This window comes from Mastigoproctus giganteus, chromosome 7, assembly GCF_048544385.1.
Source record: "Mastigoproctus giganteus isolate SK-2022 chromosome 7, ASM4854438v1, whole genome shotgun sequence".
In the NCBI taxonomy this organism is placed as follows: Eukaryota; Metazoa; Arthropoda; class Arachnida; order Uropygi; family Thelyphonidae; genus Mastigoproctus; species Mastigoproctus giganteus.
Window position 1 is genome coordinate 94,898,702 of NC_143581.1, and position 22,045 is coordinate 94,920,746.

Below are 22,045 nucleotides of genomic sequence, written 5' to 3' on the forward strand. Positions count from 1 at the left end.
CAGAGTGGGAAGATAGACAGAACTCTTAGGGACCTGCTGACCTTGATAACCTAAGCTTGGACAACTTTTGGGGGTGGGATTAATGGATGCCACTGTCCAGTCTTTCGTCGGTTTTACTTTCCTTCATTGATCAGTCAGAGGGCGCTGACTCTCTTTAGAAAATACAGCTGCGAATTACAGGCTCCGAAAAAAACGATAAGTTGTTGCTTATTATTTACATAATTCTTATTTTATATTGTACTTAATACGTTGTCTTATAGTTCTAATTAGGCTGGTTATTTTTATTTTAATTTGTATAAACAGTTTTTGTAGATATACGTAATACTTTATAAAACCGTTATCTCATTCGAATATTGCAGGCATTGTTTTTGTATATAGTGATAGGGAATTCAAATTTTTAATTGAGGTAGTTAGGTAGCTCTAACGTATAATTATAGATACAGTAATACGCTTCACTGTTTCTATTAGATAGCGTAGTATTGACATTTAATTTAATTTAATTTATTGACCTTATTAATTTAAAATATCATGCCCCAAACTAGAGCAGCAAAGCAACGGGCACGAAGTGGCAGGAGTTCTGTGACTCAGGGTAGAACTGAGGGGGGCAATTCTCCAACGCATCACAGCCTAAAAAAAAATGTGCAACTTGTGAAATGTTTGCCGAACTATCTGGGACGGAACATGATATTGCCATGGGGGATGTCTTTGTGTGCGCGCGATGTAAGGAATGAAAGGAAATCAGGCGACAACTCAGCGTTGTTATGGGCCTATATGAGAGTGTGAAGGACAGGGTGTATGCCCTCGAAAGATCTAAATTGAGGGGCCCATCAGGCTCTCAGCTGCCCACATCAACGGCAGAGCTTGCACTTGGTCATCACGCAACACAGTGGCAACCCCCAAGGCAGATTGCGCTGGTCCCAAAGGAACTAGTAGTTGTTGGTGACTCTATTGTCAGGGAAACGCGAAAGATCCTTTGTAGAAAGGATAGATGGAACAGGACCAGGGTATGTCTGCCAGGGGCAAAGGTTGATGACGTTGTAGAGCAGATATCATCTTTTAAGGGCACAAAAGGTGATATAGTTATACACGTTGGCACTAATGATATTAAGAGTAGGAGACCGGCAGAATTACTTAACAAGTACAGGTCACTGATGAAAAAAAGCCGTGAATTAGGGTTGAATTTGAAAGTGTCTGCAATTCTGCCCAGACACGTTAGGAGGGAGTATATGATGAGAGCCTTGTCGATCGATTTGGCCCTGAAAAGATTGTGCAAGGCTCAAGGGGTAGAATTTTTTTCAGCCTGGACTGTACTTGTTAACAGGAGAGATTGCTTCTACAGGGATGGGATACACTTAAATCGAAAGGGTGCAAGAATATTTGCTGATGCTATCGAGGAAGTGTTAGGTGGGTCGGAAAACTGATAGCTTGGGGGGATACAAGGAATAGTAGGAATACAAGGAATACAAGGATAGTAGCCGTAGGCAGAGGTGAAGGTGATTCTTGCACAACTTCTATTAGAATAAGTAGCGACCTGGAGCGAGGGGTGTTTGGGGAGTCAGGGACGGATGTCAGTCATCGTGAAACAGGTGGGTATATGGGATGTGTTACAGTGGCTGGGAATAGGAATAGGTGCTTGTATACTTGCATGTATACCAATGCTAGAAGTATAGTAAATAAGTTTGATGAATTTGAAGTGTTGGTCAAGACATCAAAGGCGGATATTGTTGGGATATCAGAGACGTGGTGTCACACAGATATAAGGAATGCCGAACTGGAATTTAGGGAGTACAATGTGTACAGAAAGGATAGACAGGATAGGAAGGGAAGAGGTGTTATGCTGTTAATAAAGAAACACATAAAACCCAAGGAAGTGCATCCATTTGATATAGATGAACAGTGCACTGTTGAGTCAGTTTGGTGTGACATAAGCACTGCGAAAGCAAAAATTAGAGTAGGAGTGTGCTATAGGCCTAATGACTCGAATGAGTACAATGAACAATTGTACAGAGAAATAGAGTGGGCTAGTAAATCAGAATGTCTTATAATGGGGGATTTTAACTTCCCAGATATTGACTGGAACTTGTGGGTTGGGCACTCACACACTAGTCAGAATTTTGTGGATTTATTGGATGATTGTTTTCTGCAGCAGCATGTTCGAGAGGCAACCAGAGAAAGTAATACTCTTGATCTGGTTATCAGCAGTGATCATTCATGTATCAGGAATTTGCAGATAAAAGAACCACTAGGTGGCAGTGATCACAGTGTACTGACGTGGGATTTACTTCAAGATTTAATTACCATCAGGGGTAAAGGAAAGGGTTTTTGCTTCCGTAAAGGCGAGTACAGTGGTCTCCGACAGTTTTTAAATTCTGTACAGTGGGATCAACTGACGATGTTACCAACAGTGAATTCTAAGTGGGAAGCATTCAAGGAATTAATCGTGGAAGCTACTAAAAGTTTCATACTTATTAAGAAATATTGTTCAAGGTTTAGGCCTAAATGGTTGTCAAATGAACTAATGAGACTCGTAACAGAGAAGAAAAATGCATGGGATGCATATAAATTATCAAGCGACTCAGAAGCCTATGGCAGATATAAGTTAATCTGTAATCAGGTCACAAAGGAGGTTCGGCAGGTGAAGGCAGATTACGAGAAATCCTTGGCAAAAGATGCTAAGAAAAACAGCAAGGATTTCTTTACTTATATAAACTCTAAAAGGAAGGGGATGAATCTGATTGGTCCACTTGACATCGATGGTTCGACTGTTGATGATCCTGCTCAGATAGCAAACAAACTGAATGAGTATTTTGCATCTACATTCACACGTGAGGAATTATTAAGATTTGAAAATAGCAGAAGGTTATCAAATTGTAGCAGGGTGCTTAATGATCTTGTAATAACTGAGAGCAAAGTGGAAGAGAAATTGTTGAAGTTAAACGTAAGAAAATCACTTGGGGTGGATGGGATCTATCCAGTTATATTAAAGGATGCGGCAAAGCAACTAAGCAAACCCTTAGCCATAATTATGAGAGCATCCTTGGACTCAGGGGAGGTTCCCACGGACTGGAGATGTGCAAATGTATCCCCAATTCACAAAGGGGGATCGAAGGGTGACAGGAGTAATTACAGACCAGTTAGTTTAACTTCTGTTCCGGGTAAAATAATGGAGTCGCTGGTTAAAGATGCATTGCAGGATCATCTAGACAAGACTGCAGCAATAATTCAGACACAGCATGGGTTTGTTAAGGGAAAGTCTTGTCTGACAAATTTGATAGGATATTATGATGTGGTTACAAAGGAACTGGATGCAAAAAATAATTTTGATATCATATATTTGGATTTCAGGAAAGCTTTTGATACTGTTGCGCATGGAAGACTATTGTACAAATTGGAGCAGAATGGTATTAAAGGTAAGTTGCTACAATGGATAAAAGGATGGTTAAGTGCGAGAAGACAGAGGGTGGTAATCAATGGTGCTGCTCTTCTTGGATTAATGTTATTAGTGGTGTCCCACAGGGTTCGGTGTTAGGTCCACTGTTGTTTTGTATATTTATCAATGATATTGATGAAGGTATATCAGGCTTAATGTCGAAGTTTGCAGATGATACAAAGGTTGGCAGGGTTGTTAATGACAGTAATGGCAGTGTACTACTGCAACAGGATCTAGATAATTTGGGCAGATGGGCTAAGAAGTGGCAACTGAAGTTTAACCTTGACAAATGCAAAGTACTGCATATGGGTAGAAGTAACCCCAGAGAAATGTAATAAATTTTTGGTACTACACTTAAGGTGGTAGAAAATGAAAAAGACCTGGGAGTAATTGTGCAGTCAGATATGAAGTTCTCTGAGCAATGCAGACAGGCTGCCAGGGCAGGTCATGGGGTTTTGTCAATGATATATAGGAATTTTGCTAGCAGGGAAAAGGAGGTGATTATTCCTCTGTATAAGGCAATGGTCAGGCCACGCCTTGAGTACGGCGTACAGGTCTGGAGGCCTCATTTTAGGAAGGATGTAGATTTACTTGAGCGTGTACAGAGAAGGGCAACAAGATTGGTGAGGGGAATGAAGGGATCCTCTTACCAAGAGAGGCTTAAGTTCTGCAAATTGCAGTGGCTGGAGACTAGGCACCTGCGCGGTGATCTGATTGAGGTATATAAGGCCTTGAATGGGTTGAGCAAGTGAATTCTGATGGGAACCTTCCACTTGTTCAGATTACGAACCTGAGGGGGCATAAATTCAAATTAAGAAAAGACAGATGTAGAATAGATGTGCGGAAATTTTCCTTTAGCCAGCGGGTGGTTAATTGCTCGAACAAACTTCCATCTGTCGTTGTGGAAGTTGATAGGTTGAATAAATTTAAGGAGGAACTGGACAGGCATTTGGAGGGAATGGTGTGATTTTTTTTTTTTTTTTTTTGCCTGATGCTGCATAAGCTCATACATTTGCTTTCTTGCATCACATGCCACTACTACTACTACTACTACTACTAATCTTGTTAATTCAACTTTCTTGAGAATGTCTCCTTTCTTCCCTTACCATTCTGTCTACTCTCACCCCCTCCCTCTATTTTACCCCACTCTCCACCAATTATTTCCTCTTTTATTTAATGTTTCTTTTGGACTTCTCCAAAATTTTCAGTAAATTCCAATGTGAGACCCATTCTGCATAGTTTCTGGTGTGTGTCTGTGTGTCCGAAGTCACCAGGTGCTGGCACACAACAAACATAACACTTGCAAACCTACATTGCATTTACCGGCCAGCTTTGGTATTTGTCTAGTACAGACAAACAGCGGTGTATAGGCAGGGGGGACCCTGGAGACTGCAAACAAGAAACACACACACAAAAAAAAAAAAAAAAAAAAAGTCAATTTCCCCACTCTAAAAGTGTCTTACCCAATGCCTGACAGTACTCACATCTACAGTATTGTTCACCATAAACATTTTTGACATGTGTATGAATGTTGATAGGCATTACTTCTTCCTTGGAAGAAATTCAATCACCACTCTTTACTTGATATGTATATCTGTAACATCCACTAATTTGAACAATTCGTGTGCTGCACTTATGAGACCGATCACATCACTCAGTATGGTGAAACTGAGTGGTCACCTCTACTGACCACCCATTGACACACAAAATTATCTATGGCGGCACATTTGAAAGCAAAAAATTAGGGGCCATTACTTTCATACTGTTCCTCGTATCTTGTAAGCATTTTCCAGGATGGAACATATCAAATGTTCTACTAGATCCCATATCACTGACAGTTATATTGAGAGTTCACTCTCAGTTCCTGTATCTTCAGTTACCCCTGACATAGACTAAAATTAGTACTAAGTTTCACATTGATTTTTGCAAATATCATTAGCAGGAGCTCACATCTGGTGAGTATGAACTTGGCACACTCAGGATCCTGAGCTGGATATCATCATTCTTCTCTTTTTTGGTGATTCCTTCCTCTCTCTCTCTCTCTCTCTCTCTCTCTCTCTCTCTCTCTCTCTCTCTCTCTCTCAGGGTACTCAAATTTTTTTTTTGGCTGATGCAGCATAAGCCTCATACTTCCTTGCACCATATGGCTAATAATAATAATAACAACCGTCATAATAACGGATAGGACAATCCCACACAACAGACCGGAATAGCCAATGTGGCCGCTGTTATGTGCAGTTACGTTTTTCAGCGCTCCTGAATTTTGTGTCGAAATATGTGTTTTAAATGTGTAATTATTCCAAGAAAAGTGTGCTGATCGATTGATTTTCATATCTCCTTAGGTTAGAAAAATTTATTAACTTACGGGTAATTTAGCAATTTATCAGCGTTTTCTGTCTGTGTCCTTTGTTGTCAGACCGCATGGTCACCATGTGGCTGACTTCAGGGCCATAGGCACCAAAATAAAGTGGTTGCCACGCTGGTAGATTGCACTTGACTGCGGAGATGCCCCATATCGTGCCAAGCCCGAGCTGCAAGAGTGCTCCATGAATTTGTGTGCTTACTGGTTTTCCTACCTTAGAAACATGTATTTTGTGATTCCCCCACCCCACCCTGCCATAAATTTTATGCGGACAGAATCTATCTTGGAATTTACAACTTTAGCTGCGAAACAGACCTTGCCATCATCTTCTACGTCCACAAATACCCCTAGAGGAAGTAACTGTGTCCTTCTGCAACAAATTTGAAATTTGGTGTTTCTCCCCTCATGTGATTGTGGGGAATAGCCCAAATCTTCAAATTTGCTCCTAATAAACGCACAGACTTGTGTGACCCCTTGAAATTCTTCATTTTATATCCCCTACAAGGATCCACCGACATAATCCCGTTAATTCAGAAACCCCGTTTTTCCGACCTGACCAATATGCCATCAGAAGATCTCACCCAAATGGAAGAGAACGGCGGGGAAACTCCCGAAACTATACTAATTGACAACCCAAGAGTCGCCGCTGATGAACAAAAACTAGCCCCTATCTCCAAAAAGCAAAACAAGAGGCTACCTGGCCCTAAACCAGAAAGGGAAACTAGGTCCCAATCTGACCCTGAAAGGAAGCAACAACAACATAGTCAACAACTGGAAATTGTTGAAGAACGCTGCACCTTAGACCCAGCCTTGCCAAGAAGGCCTTGTGCCTGATCTGATGCTCGCACTCAGGCACTCACTTGAAGACCTCCTAAAGGAACAGAGCAATTGAGTGACTGCATGGCTCAGCGCCGACATAGTCTCCTAGTGGACAAAACTGGAGAATATTTTATACAAAACACATGTGGAATATGAGAAAGTGAATGCTACACTGGAGGCATACCTACAAGGAGGGGCAAGGGAAATGCCACAGTGCGCCCCTACCTATTCAGAGGTGCTGAGGAACAAAATCGCAACCACATCTACAACTATAACCACCACTTCCACTCCTACTCCTAGGAAGACATTACTTCCAAAGCCACATCTTGTGGTTCTTAAACCCACTACAAATGATTCCCACAAAACCAGCGAAGAAGTAAAGAAAATAGTGGTTGACTCCCTGACTCAAGACTTCAGATCTGCCAAAATCAAATCCATTAGAAAGACGTGGAACACAGGGGTCATCATCGAAACTGCAACCAAGGATGACGCAAACCTCATTATGAACAACTCCAGGATCCCCATGCTCGGGCTCACAGCTGAACTGCCCAGAGAGTAAGTCCCCCGCCATTGTCATATTTGACATTGACAACGACCTCAGCCCTTCCTCCATATGTGAAGAAGTGTACAAGCACAACCTCCAACAGGCACTACCTGACAGAGATCCTACCAGCCTTATAACGCTGAAATTCCAAACTAAGAGCAGAAACGGAGGCTCCTCAAACTGGGTGCTTGGACTGGCCCCTGAAGCCTGGCAAGAGATCACAAAACTGACAAGAATATACATAAATCGGAGCTCCCACTTGTACAAGGAGCACATCGCGGTCCTGAAATGTTTCCGGTATTGCACACCTCGCACACATGCACCCAAGTTATTTGTTATTTGGTTTTTAGGAGCATTAGCAGCTAAGGCCATATTGCTCTGGGGATATGCGGTGGTCATTTCTTGACCTTTCCGCATCCTCCGTATTTGGTGGTGACGGGCTCGAACCCCGGTCTAATCAAGAAGCGTGTGCTATGCACTGCTGCTCCTTCCCACCTGGCTACGGAGGCGCCCATGCACCCAAGAAGAAGCAACATGCGGACATTGTGCTGAGAAGGTACACAACTTCGCAAACTGCCCGAACAAAGCAAACGATCCAGTTTGTGCAAATTGTAAGTGGCAGAAACTCCCTCTCACACACACACACACACTCAGAGATAGCAAGTGCCCTGTCTACATAAAAGCAAAAGGCACACAACAACTAAAGATCCACTATGGGGACTCCTCCTAAAAGATACAACACAAGCTGCATTAAATTTCTCCAGCTAAATGCGCAGTGGGCCATTGTGTGACAGGTTAGGCAAAAGGCAGAGGAAGAAAATCTTGACATCATACTGCTACAAGAACCTTACACCTGTGTAGGGGCTGTACAGGGATACCCGCTCAATTACAAGATTGTCCAGGTGGGTGGAGTGATTCTGAGTTCTGAGTGGGCATCCTGTGCACACATAATATCGTCACTAGGAGAATTGTATGTGATATCCTTGTACTGTCGTCCGGGCGTTGATATTCTCCCTGCAACACAGTACTTGCTATATGTACTCACCGAGATGCATGGAGCCAGGATACTTGTCTCCTCTGACTTGAACTGCCGCTCACCTCTGTTGCACAGCGAGACCCTGGAATGCAGGGGGTCCAGAAATGGACAACACATGGAAGAGTTTTTGACCAACAGTGGCTTTGTTGTCCTAAACCGGCCCAATAATCTATTCACCTTCAGTTCAACCGTTTGGGAAGCCACCTTGGATGCAACCATAGCTACCAGATCTCTTGCCAGTCACATTGCAGCCTGGAAGGCTCAAGAGAACTGGACCACTTCCGACCACCGAGCTATCGCATTTTATATGCAAAGATCACTCCACCGGGCCTATCATTAGTCTCAAACTAAACAGGTATGCAGTAGATAAAGCGAATTGGGAACAATTCAAAGAGGCTATCAACTGCAAAGCCAGATGATACAAACCGACCAACTACTGAGCTGCACACCAGATCACCACCAACGTGCAATAACAAATGCCATAACAAGTGCTGCAAACCTGAGGATCGGGACAAGGACTCCACATCCGAGAGCGGTCCCGTGGTGTCACGAGAACTTGAAATACTGAGACGTGAAATGAACCAAAAGAGACGAGCCTTCCAGAGAGCTAGATGGACCTGGCCCCCCACCTGAGGTGGAGTTCCTCAGGCAGCACTACAGGGATGCCAGGAATACATATACCACAATGATCAGGCGGTGGAAGAAGCTCCCCTGGGAGCACCTGGTGTCTACTGTAGGCAACTCAGTCCCATGGAGCATAATATATCGCATAACCACGAACAAACTGCCCAGAGGGGAGGTGACATCCTCCACAAGGCACTATGGCAAAAAATTGGCAAGATTCAATCAGCAACATCCTAAATACCACTTTCAAACCACTAAACGGAAATGATACTCCTGAACAACAACAACAACTACTACTTTGTCTGGCCAACGAAGCTTACCAAACCACCCGAATGGAACAGCCCTTCACTCACCATGAATTTCAAACAGCCATAAGCAAATTAAAAAACAAAAGAAATCCAGGTCCGGACATGCTGGAGCCAAAAATAGTAAAGAAAGTTACCGAATATACCCCTGACCTCCTCCTAGACCTGTACAACCACTGCCTCAGTTCTGGCTGGTTCCCTTCAGACTGGAAGATGGCCAGCGTGAAACTTATACTTAAAAACCCATCCAAACAGCTACAGATACCAGAATCATATCGACCAATAGCCCTACTTTCGGTGCTAAGCAAAGTATTTGAACAACTGCTCAAACATAGAATAGTAGAACACTACACCACAGCAAATTTAACTGCAAACAACCAATTCATCTTTAAACCTGGAAGATTTACCCTTGACGGTCTGGAACATATCCTGGACTTAGCAGAGAGTTGTGACCTAAAATATTTCCTCCTCATCTTGATTGATTTTGTGGGGGCATTCGATGCTCTATGGTGGCCGAGCGTCCTTTCAAGACTCATAGCAGCCCAATTACCAATGAATCTCTATAGCTGTATGCGCAGCTACTTAAGTAACAGAAGGATCTTAGTGGGTGCTCCCTACTATAGGGTGGAGTGCCGGATCTGTCGGGGATGCCCCCAGGGCTCAGTACTGGGCCCTCTCCTATGGAACTGTTTATTGACGAGTTCCTCTGCAAGGATCTAGGGAATGTCAAGTCACTGGTATTTGCTGATGATCTCTCCTTGGTACTGGCCGCTAACTCTAGGGCTCAGATGGAAATCATTGCAAATTAAGCACTAACCACCCTCCGAGACTGGGCAGAGGGACATCACCGACCATTTCGTCAACCAAGACGAAATCCATACTCCTAAAAGGCCACCTAACCCCAACCAGACCGCCCCAAATTAGAATCAAGGATAGAAGCGTTAAGCTTGTCACTGAACTATACCTTGGAATTATACTAGACAGAAACCGATCGTTTACCCCCCACCTCAACTATATACAGACAAAGATTAAAAATTATGTAGCCATGCTTGCCAGGGTCACCTGCCGAGACTGGGGTCTGAAGAGGCACACCCTCGTGCTCCTCTACAAGGCAGCCATCATCCCAGAAATTACATATGCCTCCGGCACCTGGTATCACAAGGCCTCAACAGTGGTGAATCGTCGACGATTGGACATAATACACAGACTGATCCTCCTAACCATCACCCGAGCATGCAATACAGTATCGACACAAGCACTGCAAGTTAACACGGGAACCTTGCCTCTCGACTTGGAAGTAATCTGCACAGGAATGCAGCAGCAACTGAAGCGTGGAAAAGCCACAACGTATCTAGCAACTAAGCAAACCCTTAGCCATAATTATGAGAGCATCCTTGGACTCAGAGGAGGTTCCCACGGACTGGAGATGTGCAAATGTATCCTCAAATCACAAAGGGGGATCGAAGGGTGACACGAGTAATTACAGACCAGTTAGTTTAACTTCTGTTCCGTGTAAAATAATGGAGACACTGGTTAAAGATGCATTGCAGGATCATCTAGACAAGACTGCAGCAATAATTCAGACACAGCATGGGTTTGTTAAGGGAAAGTTTTGTGTGACAAATCTTATTGGTTATTATGATGTGGTTACAAAGGAACTGGATGCAAAATATAATTTTGATATCATATATTTGGAATTCAGGAAAGCTTTTGACACTGTTGCACATGGAAGACTATTGTAGTAGCACACTGCAGTAATTGCAGTGCGCTACTGCAACAGGATCTAGATAATTTGGGCAGATGGGCTAAGAAGTGGCAACTGAAGTTTAACCTTGACAAATGCAAAGTACTGCATATGGGTAGAAGTAACCCCAGAGAAATGTACCAACTGTGTGGTACTACACTTAAGGTGGTAGAAAATGAAAAAGACCTGGGAGTAATTGTGCAGTCAGATATGAAGTTTTCTGAGCAATGCAGATAGGCTGCCAGGGCAGGTCCTGGGGTTTTGTCAATGATGTATAGGAATTTTACTAGCAGGGAAAAGGAGGTGATTGTCCCTCTGTATAAGGCGATGGTCAGGCCACGCCTTGAGTACTGCGTACAGGTCTGGACGCCTCATTTTAGGCAGCATGTAGATTTCCTTGAGCGTGTACAGAGAAGGGCAACAAGATTGGTGAGGGGAATGAAGGGATCCTCTTACCAAGAGAGGCTTAAGTTCTGCAAATTGCAGTGGCTGGAGACTATGCACCTGCGCTGTGATTGGATTGAGGTGTATAAGGCCTCAAATGGGTTGAACATGCTGAGTTCTGATGGGATCCTTCCACTTGGTCAGATTACAAACCTAAGGGGGCATAAATTCAAATTAAGAAAGGACAGATGTTGAATAGATGTGCGGAAATTTGCCTTTAGCCAGCGGGTGGTTAATTGCTGAAACAAACTTCCGTCTGTCGTTGTGGAAGTTGATAGGTTGAATAAATTTAAGGAGGAACTGGACCGGCATTTGGAGGGAATGGTGTGATTATTTATTTTTTTTTTTTGGCTGATGTTGCATTAGCTGATACACTCGCTCTCTTACATCACATGCCACAACTACTACTACTACTACTACTAGACCATACCACAGATCCGATAAATAACAGTCAGGCAGGGAAGAAAAGACTGGAAGCATACCTACAAACAATCTGGCAGCAACGTTGGACTGATTCAACCAAAGGCGAAATAACTCGAAAGTTTCTATCTACCTAATCTCCAACAGGTCTACCCACAATTTTTTAGCATTAGCATTAGTTGAGGCATTTGATGCAAGAAAGCAAGCTTATGCAGCATCAGGCAAAAAATAAATAAATAAATAAATAAATAAAAAATAACCACTTCCACTTCACCCCTCTGTTTGTTCGAAATACCTGTCCAGCTGAGCCTTAAACTTATTTAGGCTATCAACTTCCACGACAAGGGATGGAAGTCTATTCCACCAACCAACCACCCGCTGGCTAAAGGCAAATTTCCTCACGTCTATCCTACGTCTGTCTTTTCTCAATTTGAATATATGCCATCTCAGGTGATTATTCTGAGCAAGAGCAAGAATCCCATCAGCATTGAGCATGCTCAAACCATTCAAGGCTTTGTACACCTCTATCAGATCACCTCGCCGGTGCCTAGTCTCCAGACACTGTAATTTGCAAAACTTAAGCCTTTCTTCGTAAGAGCACCCCTTTGTTCCATTCACTAATCTTGTTGCCCTTCTCTGTACTCGTTCCAGCATCTCGACATCCTTCTTGAAATGAGGCCTCCAGACCTGTATACAGTACTCTAGGTGTGGTCTGACCATTGCCTTATACAAGGGAATAACACCTCCTTATCCCTGCTAGAAAAATTCCTATATATCATCGACAATAGTAGTAGTAATGCCTGTCCAGTTCCTCCATACATTTATTCAAACTATCAACTTCCACAACAACAGATGGAAGTTTGTTCCAGCAATTAACCACCCACTGGCTAAAGGCAAATTTCCACACATCTAATTCTACATCTGTCCTTTCTTAATTTGAATTTATGCCCCCTTAGGTTCGTCATCTGAACAAGTGGAAGGATCCCATCAGAATTCAGCCTGTGAACCCATTCAAGGCCCTATACACCTCAATCAGATCACTGCGCAGGTGCCTAGTCTCCAGCCACTGCAATTTGCAGAACTTAAGCCTCTCTTGATAAGAGGATCCCTTCATTCCCCTCACCAATCTTGTTGCCCGTCTCTGTACACGCTCAAGTAAATCTACATCCTTCCTAAAATGAGGCCTCCAGACCGGTACGCAGTACTCAAGGCGTGGCCTGACCATTGCCTTATCCAGAGGAATAATCACCTCCTTTTCCCTGCTAGCAAAATTCCTATATATCATTGACAAAACCCCATGACCTGCCCTGGCAGCCTATCTGCATTGCTCAGAAAATTTCATATCTGCCTGCACAATTACTCCTAGGTCTTTTTCATTTTCTACCACCTTAAGTGTAGTACCACACAGTTGGTACATTTCTCTGGGGTTACTTCTACCCATATGCAGTACTTTGCATTTGTCAAGGTTAAACTTCAGTTGCCACTTCTTAGCCCATCTGCCCAAATTATCCAGATCCTGTTGCAGTAGCACACTGCCATTACTGTCATTAACAACCCTGCTAACCTTTGTATCATCTGCAAACTTCGACATTAAGCCTGATATACCTTCATCAATATCATTGATAAATATACAAAACAACAGTGGACCTAACACCGAACCCTGTGGGACCCCACTAATAACATTAGTCCAAGAAGATCAGCACCCATTGATTACCACCCTCTGTCTTCTCTCACTTAACCATCCTTTTATCCATTGTAGCAACTTACCTTAATACCATTCTGCTCCAATTTGTACAATAGTCTTCCATGCGCAACAGTGTCAAAAGCTTTCCTGAAATCCAAATATATGATATAAAAATTATTTTTTGCATCCAGTTATACACCATGAGCTACTCTTGCACTCGTCTGCACTGCTCAGAAAACTTCATATCTGCCTGCACGACCACCCCCCCAGGTCCCTTTCTTTCTCTACCACTGTCAGTTAGTACCACAGAGTTGATACGTTGCTCTGGGGCTGCTGTTTCCCAACATTTGTCAATGTTAAACTTCATTTGCCACCTCAAAGCCCATCTGCTCAACCTTTCCAGATCCTGTTGCAGTAGCATAATGTCAGTAGTGTCCTTGACAACCCTGCCAACCTTCGTATTGTCTGCAAACTTGGACATTAAGCTTGATATGCCATCATCAATATCATTTATAAATACAGAAAACAATAATGTACCCAATACTGAACCCTGAGGGACTCCACTAATAACATTAGTCCACGATGAGCAGTGTCCATTGATTACCACTCTCTGTCTTCTCCCCCTCAACCACCCCTTTATCCATAGCAGCAATTTGCCTCCAATGCCACACTGCTCCAGTTTGTGCAGCAGTCTTCCATGTGCAACAGTATCAAAAGCCTTTCTAAGATCCACGTATATAATATCAAAGTTATTCCCTGCATCCAGTTCTTTTGTGACTGCATCATAGTATCCAGTCAAATTGGTCAGACTTCCCCTTAACAAAACCATGGCAAGACTTCCCCTTAACAAAACCATGCTGTGTCTGAGCTATGACTGAAGTCTTGTCTAGAAGATCCTGCAGTGCTTCTTAAACCAGTGCCTCTATTAATTTTCCAGGAACAGAAGTTAAACTAACAGGTCTATAATTATTTGTGTCGCCCTTTGATCCTCCTCTGTGAATTGGGGTTACATTTGCACATCTCCAGTACATGGATACTTCCCCTGAGTCCAAGGAAGCTCTCATAATTATGGCTAAGGGTTTGCTTACTTCCTTTGCTGCTTCCTTTAATATAACTGTGTAGATCCCATCCACCACAGGTGCCTTTTTTCTATTTATCTTCAACAATTTCTCCTCCACTTTACCCTCACTTATTACAAGATTATCTAGCTTACTGCCAGAGTTGAATACACCTCTGGCATTCCCCTCCCTGAATAACTCCTCATCTGTGAATGTCGATGCAAAATATTCATTGTTTGTTAGCTACCTGAGCAGGATCATCAACAGTTGACCCATCGATATCAAGTGGACCAATCTGATTCATCCCCTTCCTTCTAGAGTTTACATAAGTAAAGAACTCTTTGCTGTTTTTCTTTGCATCCCTTGCCAAAGATTTCTCATGATCTGCCTTCGCCTGCCTAACCTCCTTTGTAACTTGGTTACAGATCAACTTGTATCTATCATAGGCTTCTGTGTCACGTGTTAATTTGTATGTATCCCATGCATTTTTCTTCTCTGCCATATGTTTCATTAGTTCATCTGACATCCACTTAGGCCTAAACCTTGAACAATATTTTTTAGTTGGTATGTAAAGCCTAGTAGCTTCCAAGATAAGTTCTTTGAATGTTTCCCATTTTGAATTTGCTGTTGGTAACATCATCAGTTGGTCCCACTGTATAGAATTTAAATACTGTCTCAGTCCATCGTAGTCGCCTTTACGAAAGCAATATCCCTTCCCATTACCCCTAATGGTAGTTACCTCTTTGAGTAAATCCCATTTCAGCACACTGTGTTCACTGCCACCTAGTGGTTCATTTACCTGCAGATTCTTAATGCATGAAGGATCGCTACTGATAATCAAATCAAGAGTATTACTCCCTCTAGTTGCCTCCCGAACATGCTGATGTAGAAAACAATCATCCAATAAATCCACAAAAGCCTTGCTAGTGTGTGAGTGACCAGCCCCCAAATTCCAGTCAATATCTGGGAAATTAAAATGCCCCATTATAAGACTCTCTGATTTACTGGCCCACTCTATTTCCCCGTATAGTTTCTTATTATATATACTCATCAGAGTCATTAGGCCTATAGCACACTCCTACTCTCAATTTTGATCTCCCAATGCTTATGTCTCATCAAACTGACTCGACACTGCACTCTCCAGCAATGTCGACTGGCTTCACTTCCTTGGATTTTATGTATTTCTTAACTAATAGCATAACCCCTCCTCCCTTCCTACCCTGTCTATCCTTTCTGTAGACATTGTACTCCCCAAATTCCAGTTCTGCCTTCCTTATATCTGTGTGACACCATGTCTCTGAAATCCCCACAATATCTGCCTTTGATGTTTTGAGCAATACCTCAAATTCATCAAATTTATTTACTAAACTCCTAGCATTGGTGTACACGCAAGTATACATGCACCTGTTCTTTTTCTTAGCTACCCTAACACAACCTATATGTTTATTTGTACCCCAATGATTCCCAGCAGTCTCTGAACTATCCTGCATCTTATTTTCCAGGCTGCGGCTCATTCCAATAGAAGCAGTGCAAGAATCACTTTCACCTCTGCCAGTGGCTACTGTTAATCTATTAGTCCTTGTATCCCCCCAATCTAGCAATATCCGCAATAGTTCAAACCCGGACTCTACACTACTTACTTCCTCAGAGGACATGGAGTGATCCGCAACAAACTGAATGTCCTTGGCATCACAGATAAACCGATGTGCGTGTTTGGCTCCCTGGAGACATGGGACCACATAATGCACGAATGTAAGCACTATGAAGATCTACGTGGATACCTGATCACACAGATACAATTGAACCCCAAAAACCAAGAGCATTATCTACTGGAGAATGAAGCAAATTACAAGCTATTCTCTAAATTTGCCCAGAGCCTCTCCGGTAGATGGCAAACCCTCCCGCCACCAGCAAACCCTGAGCAACCAGAACCAACATAGCTCACTGCTTGTATGACCACACCAAGCCATACTGACCTGTGGAATAACCAGCACAACAAAAACAGAAGTCTTGAATCCCCCTATTTCCCCATTGTGACTGAATCCAAACATCCTAACTTTCACTCCCGGACAGGCCATAGGGTCCACGGAGAAACCATGATTACCAAAGACAAGTCCAACCTATAGCGTGCAAATGACTCTGCACACCCAGGATGGGATCAAAGCACAGAAATGAACATGTAACGACCACCACTATGCTGAGAACACATCCCACAAACAGTGATCGTAAAGATCTGAATCTTTTAACCCACAACTGCAGCTGGGGTGTTGCCCAATCTATAAAGACTAACGACCAAGCAGCTGTTGCGCTGCACATACACCAAATGGACATGATTGGACCTTCAACCCTGATAAAAATCCTTCCCAACTGACACACAAACAGGACTCAATCCCATGAGCGACTCTCACCAAAAGATGAAGAAGAAGAACCTGCACAGTCATTGTAGGGACCTGACAAGAAAGCCTGAACAAATTCCATTAGTCCTGGATGGTAGGCCACTGATGATAGATGACCACTTCGCAGCCACGGGCATTCACACCCTATGGGCGATCTGGGTCAGCTTCCTTGTCTGGCCCACTATTCCTCCCCTTCCCCACCACCGTTGTCTTCTTTCTGGTGTGGCATGGGCATGCCCCACGGCAAGGTGGAGCTACCTTCCCTATCGGCTCCTTATTTCTGACTATATCCCCCCAATCTTCAATCTCCCTTCCCACAATCTAACTATACGCAAGCAAAAGTCACACATAATCCAAATTTAACCATCAAAATAAATTTCGCCCAAAACTCTCGGCTTCTCATTCTAGCGCCTTCACTACGAGAACTAACCTATACCAATTGATGTGTATGTATATGCATTTTTTTTTGTATGTATGTATATGTGCACTCTCTTTTTTTTTTTTTTTTTTTCTTTAGGTCCTAGCCACTGAAATCTAAGAAAATTAGGTGGCAGGACCTGCCAGAGTAAATAATTATAATACTGGTATACCTGGTCTTCCTCCACTAGGCCAAAGTGGGGCAACGCTGGGCCTCAGTAGGGGTCCAGCAGCTAAATGACCAGATGAACAACAGTACACGATACTACACACATACCATATCCATACACTTTTAAATCTCTGGCATTTCCAGCAAACTGGCACACCCATCACATTGTAAACAATGCGGAGATGGGGAAGCCCCTGGTGCCATATGATCCTAAATACACTTTACAACAGACCGGACTTGTCTAAATTATGTGTTTTAAATGTAATACAGTTAAAAATTATTGATTCTAGTTGAAGATCAGATCAACCAACAGTGGACTCGTAGGAAGAGACTTTTCCAACTTTCTAGGGAAATATAATCAGATTTTTACTTTATTTATCTATTTCCTTTGTTGTTAGACAGGTCACCATGCCACTCACAATGAGGTAATGGAAAGTGCTCCGATATAACGCAGCTGCCACGTTCAAATCTGATTCTTGGGAGGATTCGCCAATTACTGCTCTCTGGGCTGCAAGAGTGCCCCACCATTTTGTGTTACTTCTATCTTTGCGGAACTAAATGTACAATGTGCTCAGTGTTTCCCCCCTCCATAGACATTCCATGGAAGAGACAGATCTCTCTAATTATTGTTCCTATTGTAAAACTGATTTCACCAGCATGATTAGTGCCTCCGAAAACCGTAAGAGGAAGTAACCCCTTTTTTCTAGGAGCACTTTCATACCTATGTGTTTCTCCCACCCACAGTTGACAGAAGGGATAGCCCAAAACTCCCATGACCAACTATGTGCCTTCAAATTAAGCCACGGACTTGTGGTGGGCATCATTTGCCATCATTTTCAGTGGCCTATCCTACATACCATACACCCGATAATCCAAACTGTACCGGTTATCCGGATTTCGTGAAATGGAAGTAAGAACAGGAAAACACAAGGAACCCAGGGCCAGAGTGACGACCCTGTTATTGTGGAACCCCAGGACGAAGAGTAGGATCCCGATCTGGATCCCAACTCACCAAGTGGAAAAATCACAATCAGCTGATCCCCAAATTGGGGTGGGAAACACGTTTCCAGACAGAGACTAAAGAACAGCCAGAAATAGCCGCATCACAAAAAGACCCCAAAGAAGACAAACAGGAGGACTCACCCCTCGATCATGCTGTACCGGCGGGTACCATATATCAAAAGATGCTCTTTCTCAAAACCACACTTGAGAACATTTTCAAAGAAAATTCAAGAGTGTCAGCAGCACTCAGATCTGAGATTGTCACAATCTTCCACAAGATGGAGACAATCCTACATGATGAACATCTTGACAAAGAGAGAGCTACCACATGACTACAGGCCTATATGGAATGCGGGCCAAGTCAAATGCCATAGCGTGCCCCCACATATTCAGAAGCGCTGAGGACCCCAACAGCAATGGAAACACAACAGACAACAACAATGCACCAGAAGAGGAAGAAGCTCCTACCAACACCAAACCTGGTGATACTCAGACCTAAACAAACAGGAAAATTTCCACAAGTGAAGACCTGAAAGCAAAAGTAATAAATAACATGAAGGAGGACCTGAAGCTAACACGAATAAAAGGGATGACAAAGATGAGAGACGTGGGACTGGTAATAGAGACAGAGACCAGGCAAGAAATCTAGAGCATCATTGAAAACCCCAAGATTGATGCCCTTGGATTAATGGACCAGCTGCCCAAAAGGAAAAGACCAAATATATTAATTTATGACGTTAGCCCAGAAATTACGGCCACCCAGTTAGCCGAAGAACTTTACCACAGAAACCTCCAACGCAAAATCCGGACAAGCAGCCACAAGAAGTGATAACACCAAAGTTCCATATAGAGGCGAGAGGAAGCTTAAAAAACAGCTGGAGTGTGGAACTTATCCCGGAGACGTGGCAAGTCCTATAGGACTGGACAAGGGTCTACATAGAATGGGGAAGCTATCGTTTTCGAGAGCAGGTGGCAGTACCAAAATGCTTTAGATGCTGTAAGTTCGGCCACTCCAGCTACATCTGTTCCCAGATGGTTCCAGCATGCGGACATGCACTGAAAAGGGCCACGAATATAAAGAATGCCCACACAAAGACAAGGAAGCCACATGCGCAAATTGTAAACAATGAAACTCGAATATACACACTCAATCAGGGATCCTAACTGCCCAATCTATATAAAAGCCAAGAGCACCTACCAAAACAGAATCGATTATAGGTACAAATATTAAGAAATATAACACATCCATGATAAAAAATAATACAAACAAATGCTTAGTGAGCAAAAGTGGTGGCTGACCAGATTCAGGTCAAGGCCGATGAAGAGAACATAGACGTTATTATATTACAGGAGCCATATGTCCATGCAAGGTGGGTGGCGGGCTACCCACTACAACATAAAGTGATCCACACAGAGGAAGACACCCCGTGGGCGGCGGTATTGGTCAGAAGCAAGAATATTACCCAACAAGAAAACGCAACTATGCACGGCTTGGGCATCCTGTCCCCAACTCATCACAGCACTGGGTTCCTTCTATGTGGTAGCTCTATACAGTAGACCGGGACAAGAAATAGAAATTGCTATCAACTACCTACACTACCTACAGAACACCCTGCCAAATGAAAGAATCATAATAGGTGCAGATGTAAACTGCTGCTCCCCGCTATGGTACAGCACTACAGATGATAGAAAAGGGACATCAAACGGACAACAGCTTGAGAATTACCTGACAGGATCACAGTTAATGGTCCTAAACCAGCCACACCAGTTACCTACATTCTGTAAAACCCTCTGGTGGGAGGCCACAATCGACTTATCCTTAGCCACTAGGAACCTGGCGAACCATGTGGCCGACTGGAGGGTGGCGGAAGCCTGGACTACCTCGGATCACCGAATTATAACTTGCACAATAACAAGAACAATGACAAGAGCAATAACAATCCACCAAGAATGCCACAGATCTGCAGTTGCCAAAGTGGACTGGATGCTATTCAAAGAACTACTGACCACAGCAATGAACAGTAACCCACTAATCCTGAACCCACTGAACAGCCTGGATGAACTGCAGAAAGGTACTGTGGAACTGAGGACAACTATCAGTAACCAAGCAATAAGAAAAAACACCCTCAACTGGAGGCAGTACCCTGGTGGACTCAAGAAATTGCCATGCTCCGGCAGCAAATGATAAAAGCAAGGAAGGACTTTCAGAGGGCCTACAGATCATTGGCTGCAAATGATAAAAGCAAGGAAAGACTTTCAGAGGGCCCGCAGATCATGGCCTGCAAATGAAGTCGAAGCCCTGAGACAGCAATATAGGGAGATAAGAAACCGCTATACTGATGCCATTAAGAAGAGCAAAAGATGCTCTTGGGAACTCTTAGTATCTACAGAAGGAAACACTGACCCCTGGGGCCTAGTCTATAAGGTAACCACCCAACAAAATGCCTAGAGGGGAGGTGAATGCCACCACCAGGACCCGGCAGGGAAACCTTGCCAAGACCTGGTAGCAGTCGATGGACAACATACTGGACACAATCTACCAGAAACCAGCAATGCCAGTTACACCAATCAGGAAATGGCACCCCTCCCCTTTACCATGGACGAGTTCAGTGTGGCAGCTAGTCGAGTAAGAAGCAAGAAATGCCCAGGTCTCGACATGACTGAGCCTGAAATCTTAAAGAAAACTGTTGAATACGCACCGTACCTATTGCTCTTGCTGGCCACTTTCCAAAAGCATGAAAAACGGCCAACTTAAAACTAATTCCAAAAAACCCAGAAAGCCCAGATGCATATCGACCCATCGCACTGTTCTTGGTGGTAAGTAAAGTATTAGAGAGACTACTTCACAGAAGAATAATTGCCCACTACAGAAAAGCTGGACTCCATGCCGCGAATCAGTATGGCTTCAAGCCAGGGACCTCGACAGTGGACGCACTGGGAATCCTACTCAGGACGGTGCAAGAATGTAGAAACAAGTACCCGCTTCTCATCTCGGTTGACTTTGCTGGGGTGTTTGACTCACTTTGGTGGCCAAGCATCCTGGCAAGGTTGAGGGAGGTAGGGGTGCCAACCAACCTATTCAAGGTCATGGAAAACTGTGTATCACGTAGAAGAGTGGAGATAAATGTAGAATATCAAGAGATCACAAGAGAAGTGCACAGAGGCTGTCCGTAGGTGCTGGGCCCACTCCTGTGGAATATGATCTTAGATGAGTTCTTGGTGATGGATCTGGGACCTGTCGGGACACAAGCATTTGCTGATGGCCTGATATTGACCGTGGGAGCGGATTCCCAGGCCCATTTGGAAACCCAAGCAAACCAGGCTCTGCAGCAACTCCAGCAGTGGGTTGCAAAACACCAGCTAAAAATTTCACCCATAAAGACCTCTTCAATCCTGCTTAAAGGAACCCTCGAATTGCGACGACCACCACAAATCAAAATTGACAATGTTACCATTAAGTTTGTAAACCAACTTAAGTACTTGGGTATGGCCCTGTAAACAACCTCTCGTTCCAGCCGCACCTAAAGTACATAAGAAAAAAAAATCAGGGCTATTCTTCACTGGTAGCCAGAGTTACTAGGAAAGATTGAG

The 22,045-nt window shown here is 43.5% G+C and overlaps 1 protein-coding gene across 5 annotated transcripts in view; it reads left to right on the forward strand.

Moving 5' to 3' along the window:
• The window catches only part of LOC150083087 (sorting nexin-14-like), an 842,525-nt gene that overhangs the window by 547,289 nt on the left and 273,191 nt on the right, over positions 1-22,045 (forward strand). The gene's annotated exons all lie outside the window — the stretch shown is intronic.